Source organism: Hordeum vulgare, chromosome 7H (genome assembly GCF_904849725.1).
Source record: "Hordeum vulgare subsp. vulgare chromosome 7H, MorexV3_pseudomolecules_assembly, whole genome shotgun sequence".
In the NCBI taxonomy this organism is placed as follows: Eukaryota; Viridiplantae; Streptophyta; class Magnoliopsida; order Poales; family Poaceae; genus Hordeum; species Hordeum vulgare.
The window spans coordinates 562,943,327-562,950,345 of NC_058524.1; positions in this window are offsets into that span (position 1 = coordinate 562,943,327).

Genomic DNA, 7,019 nt, shown 5'->3' on the forward strand with positions numbered 1-7,019 from the left:
ACTTCACAAGTCACGCAGGACTGTGAACGTACGGCTACTACCATACTATCCCTCCACACACAGCTCAGGCATCCGCATAGAACATCTCATAGAGATTGCCTCCATGGCCTGGAAGCTCAACCTGCGGATCAGGAAACAGTCTGGCCTGAGATCCCTGGGATCCATAAGGACACGGATGTGGCCTCGGTCCCCTGACTGGTGGTAATAGGGGTCCCCGAAGAGGGGTGACTCCTCCTATAGCGGGCCAGTCAACATGGGCCAGAAGACGGGTCCTAACAGGGTTCAGCATCTCCATATCTCCGTACCCTGTCTGGACTACCGGTGCCAGCTGCGTCAAAGCCGTCCACAGACGGGCACGGGTAGCATAAAGCTCCATGCCGAGAGCACGAGCATCCCTGTCTCTGTTCTCTAGCATCTCAGCAGTGGACTGCAGTAGTGGATCCTCCATAGAAGAATCAAAATAGCCTCCGCTGAGGTATCCCTCTTCACCAGGCTGAGAGGCAGGAACATAGCAGAACTCTGAATTCTGCAGCAGTGCATGTCTCGCCCTCATAATGGTCAGCATTGAATAGGCAGCATCTTGTACTGCCCTGTCAACAGTGACTCCCAACCCATAGGACCAATGGATTGGCTCCTCAGCTCCAGGGTAGTCTGGAAATACCCTAACAGTGCAGATATACTGGCTCTGGTTGAAGTCTCGGTACTGTTCCTCCACTGTGTACTCGGGGTACCAGCGGTAACCGCACACTGACATCACCCTGACCAGCATGGCCGTATGACCCGGCACATCAATGCACCTGGTCAAACGTACCACCCGACGAGAAGGACGGCCAGGCATCTGAAAATAGAGAGTAATGCAAAAGCATTAGAGCTCTGAATGCAAAATTGGGCAGCATAACGGCTGTAAATGCTCAAAAACAAATTTTGAGACAACCCAAAAATAGGATGGCGTACCCACTCAACTATCAAGTTCAATTCTCTAATCATCAAACTTACTTCCTTTTTCCTAGGGATAAAAGAACCCAATATAATTCTCGACCCGTAGTCTTATAATCTATCGATCAGAAACACGAGCCTAGAAGAAGATGAGTAACCTAGTCCTTAATTCCCGCAGAAAAGACGAGGATGACCATAATAGAATAACTTGAGAAGAGAACAAGAGTCGTACGTTCCCTTCCACAAAAATTCCCTTATATATAACTAAAGCAATTCTAGACTCAACTTCGACCAGTTTGGCTTAGTAGTCCTACAGTCAGTCAGGCTCTGATACCAACGCTGTCGGGACCCCGATTCTAAGCCATAGGAATCCAGGCTGTAACACATCGCATCCCTTTGCGGTCTCACGCACGGTTAACCCCACGGCTGTAGCCTTACCTTAGCCGGGACCGTTTGCGCCTTTTGACTCACGTATGCAATTGTGTCGCTAGCAATCCAATGACAAAGAACCCGGATCGACATGTCTAGTCATAAACCAAAGTGGCAATTCCGCACAGGGACAGGCATACATGACCCAGCAAGCAGGTGTCGGTCACCAGCGAATGTAGACGAGTGTAGCAAGCTACAAGGACTCCATTACATCGCGTGACATTTCCCCAAAGGGGACAGACACAGCAGCTAAGAAGGACACACGCCGGTCAACCAATGTGTCCGGAGCAGTAGCGAGCTACCATGGCTCGTTGGATCACAAAGGGGCATTTCCCTGTAAGGAGTGCTACTAACGTTTATGGCTAGGTAATCGAACCCCATACATATCAAGCATGACACACGTATGCATGGCATACCGATATGTATAGATACATCGATGGCATCACAACATAACCATAAACATACAAGCTTTATTTAAGAGGCTCGGAAGAGCCACACACATAATATTACACGGTAAGGGTCTCACGAACCATCATAGCAGTCATTCAGTTACAAGCCAGCGGAAGTGTTTCAAACTGTATGAGTACAGACAGGTGATACTAGAAGGCACATGGCCTGACTATACTACAGACCCAACCTAGGGCCAGATCGTAGCTGGGACACCAGCTACTCGTCGTCGTTGATGTCTAGGAAGAACCCTCCGTTAGGGTCATTAACAACCTCTGCAACAATTATTAAACAAACATGAGTACGGAGGTACTCAGCAAGACTTTAGGATAACTATCTACTCATGCAATGTATCAATAAGGAATTGTGGGGTTTCATGCAGAAAGCCAGCATTTCACTCGTGGCTAGACAACTTACATTTTTAAAACAACTTTTTACAACTTGATTTCTCGCACACGAGTCCACTAACACCACAACAATACTCCATCGTGGAATCATTCCGTATCCATACGGAAATGCCATCCACGATACTCACGCTTATCTTGACAATTTTATGAGTAGTCATTGAAGTTATCTATGAACAACATATGTCTCCAAGTAGTCCATATCCGCGGACGCGACTATTCGAATAGATCATAATCTTGCAGGGATGTACTTCGTCACACACGCTCTCGCCACTTATCGCCATGTGCACGTCATGCACCTCGGCAACCTTCAAGCGGAAGCCCAACGAGGGAGTCGGCCACGATTGTTAACCACACTAGTACCTAGTCCAGGTCTATCGCCTATCTGAGGGTAACCCGCACGGAAGTCCGGCCGAGGTTTCCGCCACGGCCCCAAACGATGTGCGCAGGGTTCCCAAGCCCACTATCCGGGTGCCACTTGGTACACCGTGCCACTGCCTACCGCATCACAGCCCACTTCTCAGGTCAGCACTATGCACGGCCTCCAGCATGACTATAAACACCAGAAACTACTTGCAACTCCTGGACCGAGTACTAAGCGATTAATAAGTCGAGCGGGGTCATATTTCAGGGCCCAGCATGTGGTAGTATCTAGTCTTGGATTACATACACGGAACTCAGTTCCTAAGGACGGTTCCAATGAAACAACCCGCCATGTACTCCTACATAGCCTTTCACCGGTACCTTTACCAAATCAGGTTCAACACACAACCTTTACTTACTGAACACATTCTCACAATTCTTTTCATCTCCTAGATGACAGACCATACACAACTCTAAGCATAGCATGCATAGCAGGATAAGGCACATCATGGCTCAAGCATCTACCAGGTATGCTAGGTTGCAAGGTTCAGCTATTTACTGTGACAAGGACATGTCATGCAAAGGAAGTGGGTTCAACTAACGTGGCAAAAGCATTTGAGCATTTCATCCTAATGCAATAAGTAAGTGCAGGAGCGAGAACATGGGATTTATCGGGATGATCAAAATGGTTGCTTGCCTTGTTGCTCAGAAGAGGGACAATATCCTTTAGTCGGATATTCGGTGGAATCCGAAGGAGCGGAGCCTACCAAAGAGTGACAACAATCAATAACAATCATATGCAACAAGATGATGCATAAGCATGGCATGACGACGCAAGGTGGTATGCTATTATGGCTAACATTTATTAGGTTTGAAGTTGATTTTAATCAGATTCAAATGTCAGTTCAAACAATGTATTCTCGAATACCATTTTAATTGATTCGACCTGATGCTCAGATCAACTTGAAGTGGAATTCAAATGATTTTCAAATTCCATCTCCAAAGCATTTATAAAATTTAGCTTATTCATTATTCTATATGTTTGGTCCAGTAACATTTTCAAACATGTTTGCAAATGACATATTCAGATTCCTTGGATTTTTCTGATACTTTTTCATATATAAATTATTTTCATTGGAGTTACGGATTAATTTCTATGATTTTTAGAAGTTTTGGCATTTTTCTGGAATTCTTTTAAATCAGAGAACTCTTTACTGCATCAGCATGACATCAGCAGGTCCAACTGGCCGTTGAAAGTCAAACCTGACCAGTGGGACCCACTGGTCAGTGACTCTGGTCATTTTTAGATTGGTTTTAATCTTAATTAGCTAATTAACCTCACTGGACCCACATGTCAGTGACTTATCAAATTAATTAAATTTATTTTTGTTAATCCTAAACTCCCACAGGCTGGCCCCACGCGTCAGTGGCTCAGGCCAGCTGAGATCCACCGGCGGCGAGGTCATCCTTGCCGACGGGGAGCCTCCGGCGACCACGAGTATGGCGGAGGGGCTCGGAAACGACGCACAGGGGACCAAACTCTGCGCGGAGAGCACCAGAGGAACGACACGTCTCCCGCGGGTTCATTTTTGCACTTAGCCGGGGCTGATCTGGCCGGAGATGACACCGGCAACGAGCTTGGCGGCGGCCAAAGTTCGAGCGTCATTGGGATCATCGAAACAGAGGGAGCTACGCACGGGACTCAGCTCCTACGGCATCTACGCGACGGCCTGAAGCTGCTCGTGGCCTCAGCAGGACGAGCTGATCACCGGAGGGCTACCGGCGACGAGCTCCCGGGGCGGATCTCGTCGGGCTCCGGTGAAATCATGGCTAGAGGAAGGGATCGAAGGGGGAAACTTGGGGGAAAGCTGCGCAAGCTCACGGGGAGTGCACTGGGGCGCTAGCTTGCTCGGGGATGGTCTGGAGAGGAAGAACGCCGGCGACGAACTTCGGTGACCCGAGGAAGAAGACGACTGCGTCTCATCGTTTCACTGTGTCTCGGCGTCGAGCTCATGGCTAGAAAGCTTCAGGGAGTTGCGGCGGACCTATTGCGCGGCTCAGGAGGGAGAAGGGTAGGCTAGAATGACGGCGAGCTCGAGCTCTGCTCGGGCTCCAATGGCGGCAGAAGGAAACGAGGCGGAGGGGGAGAATGAGGAGAGGATGAGCTCGGGCACGCCTCGGGAGGTTTATCCCCTCGTGTGCCAGCGCAGAGCGGCGGCCAGGCAGGCGCACAGGTGCGTGGCTGCGCCGGAGTACGCGGCGGCCACCTCCTGCTGCCCACTGGCGGGGGAGGAAGACGACAGGAAGAAGCTGGGCCGGGCCAGGTGAGCGACAGGTAAGACTTTTCTCATTTTCTTTCTGTTTTGTTTCTGTTTTAATTACTCACATTGATTTCTATTTATTTTGGCTTCAAAAGCAAACTAAAAATCGTTTGAAAAATGTTGGGGTGTTAGTTGGAATATTTCCAATCACCCATAAAGTTTTCAGCATTTTTGAAAACTATATATTTTTAAATTCGAATTTTAAACTTGAAACTAGTAGCCTTTTGCATTTATTTAAAATGCCAAATGTGTTATGAAAATGGTTTTCTTCATTGCTTATTTGCTTTCAAGAATTATCAGAAAAGTTGAACTTTTCTTGAGGCCATTTGGGGTTCATTGATTTGAATAAATTTATAATTCCTTTGAATTTGAGAAGTGGCTAGAGTTTTTGAGTTTTCCTTCACCACTTGCTTTGCTCTTGTTGAAATTTCTTGGATGCAATGCAAAAAAGATATGAGCACAATGCTATACTTGACTAGGGTTCCAGGGATGTGACACCTTGGTTGATATGCATGAAGGTACTAATTCTATGAGAGAATATAAGTTGGATGTGCTTCAAAGTCAGCTTGACAAGTTCAAGACAAAGGATGGTGAAGGTGTCGCTGAAATGTACTCTAGGCTAGCTCTCATCACCAATGTGATTGTCGGCTTAGGAAGAGAAGAGATGACCGACAAATTCATCATCAAGAAGATACTTAGAGCTCTCGATGGCAAGTATGACATAGTGTGCACATTGATCCAAATTATGCCAAATTACAATGATCTCAAGCCAACTGAAGTCATTGGTAGGATTGTTGCTCATGAGATGTCACTCAAGGACAAAGATGAGATGCACAACAAGTCAAGCGGTGCTTATAAAGATTCTTGTGATGCTCCCTCTACTTCAAAGTACAATCTTGTCACTGATGAAGAGATAAGCCTCATGGTAAGAAAATTCAACAAGTACTATAAGAGTAGAGGCAAAGAGAGAAGCTCAAGCTTGAGACATGAATGAAGAGAAGCGTTCGTCCAGTCGTGGTCGAAACTGCTACAATTGTGGGAAGCCCAAACACTACTCAAATGAGTGCTCGGCTCCCTACAAAAGAAGGGAAGAGTCACCTCGAAGACGAAGCTCAAGAGATGAGTCACATCGCAAAGAGAGAGAAGGAGTAGAGAAGATCACTATGAACGAATATACGCACCAAGAGGCAAGGAATTGGAGAAGAAGGACAAATACACCAAGAGAAGTTAAGGAAGAAGACATGAAGCTCATGTTGGTGAATGGGTGTCTAGCTCCGAGTCTGATCACCACTCCGAGAGAAGCTATCACTCCAACTCTGACTATAGTCAAGATGAAGGTGTTGCCGGCATTGCACTTGTTTCCACCAACTCCTACGACTTATCTGATTCACCAAATGAGGGAGTCAGAAACTGCTTCATGGCTAAAGGCCCCAAGGTATCACATCCCGAGTATCTTGATTTTAATAGTGATCAGGATGACTTGTTAGGAGAAGATGAATTGCTTCTTGATAAAACTAGTGATTGCACTGAAAATGAACTTGCTAATTATCATGCTAGTCAAGAGAAATCGAATGATGATGATAAGAAAGAAATTGAATGACTAACTCAAGAATTCAAAACTCTTAAATTAGCTCATGAGACTACTCTAGATGATCATAGATATCTTGCAAGAACCCATGAGAAGCTACGCTTCGAGAAGCTCAACTTGGAGCAAGAGCATGAGTTCTTAAAAGCAATCAATGATGATCTTTGAAAGAAGAGTTCTTCTTATCTAGCCAAACGATTACTCTTGTCCAACTTTGTTCCACAAGTTAAACCTAGGAACACTAGTAACAAAGGCAAGAAGGTTTCTTCATCTAGTAACAACTATGCTAAAACTAAATCCAATAATGTTGTTGCTAGTAGCTCTATTGATTCCACTAACGATTCTCTTAGCCAAGTTACACTTGAGAAAGAAAATGATCTATTGAAAGGGATTATACAGAAAGGTGTCTTCAAGAGCCTTGAGGGAAGTAAACAATTCGAGGAAATTGTGCGCAAGCAAGGAGGACATCGGAAGAAACAATGTGTTGGCTACTTCAACGTCAACGAAGATGATTGGGAAGAAGGTCCATATCCC